Here is a 646-nt window from a genome sequence, read left to right on the forward strand (position 1 = left end):
TACGGCACTAACTAGGATGCTTTAGACAGAAGAAGACTGCCGTTTTGTTCAAACGACCCTCGAACTGGCCTAACACCAGCGAATTAATTGCGTATTGTTGATATGAACATATATTACTTGTATGATTTTTAAGGTATGAGAGTGCAATTTCCGGGCACTTAAGGTCCATGTTCTCAAAATGTTTGCACCTCAGCCCCAACTATGTGGGCCCGAGGTCGTGTGGACTCTCACGCACCCCTACTTTAGAATTTGGGGGAAAAATGTAAAAAGTCTACAGCACACGGTATTCCCAGGCGGTCACCCATCCAAGTACTAACCGGGCCGACGTTGCTTAAATTCGGTGATCGGACGAGAACCGGTGTTTTCAACGTAGTATGGTCGTAGACATGTGAGTGGTATTTTCACTCATAGTTAATCTCGGCATATAGCATAATTATTCTGAAGCTCTGTGATTGATGACGTTTAATATCAACGCGCGCTTGTCTGGTGGGGATTACCTCTAACTCCACTGACCACTCTGCTGCGCGAGTACATTTTTTACAAACACTAGTGTTGAACAATAAACCAACCATTTTAATACAGTATGGCATTAACTAGGATGCTTTAGACAGAAGAAGACTGCCGTTTTGTTCAAACGACCCTCGAA

The 646-nt window shown here is 43.7% G+C and overlaps 1 pseudogene; it reads right to left on the reverse strand.

Moving 5' to 3' along the window:
* Positions 1 to 268: 268 nt before the first annotated feature.
* On the reverse strand, positions 269 to 386 carry LOC117117872 (annotated as a pseudogene).
* Between the last annotated feature and the right edge of the window lie 260 nt (positions 387 to 646).

This window comes from Anneissia japonica, unplaced genomic scaffold, assembly GCF_011630105.1.
Source record: "Anneissia japonica isolate Jap-2015-1 unplaced genomic scaffold, ASM1163010v1 scaffold31899_len646_cov107, whole genome shotgun sequence".
Taxonomy (NCBI): Eukaryota; Metazoa; Echinodermata; class Crinoidea; order Comatulida; family Comatulidae; genus Anneissia; species Anneissia japonica.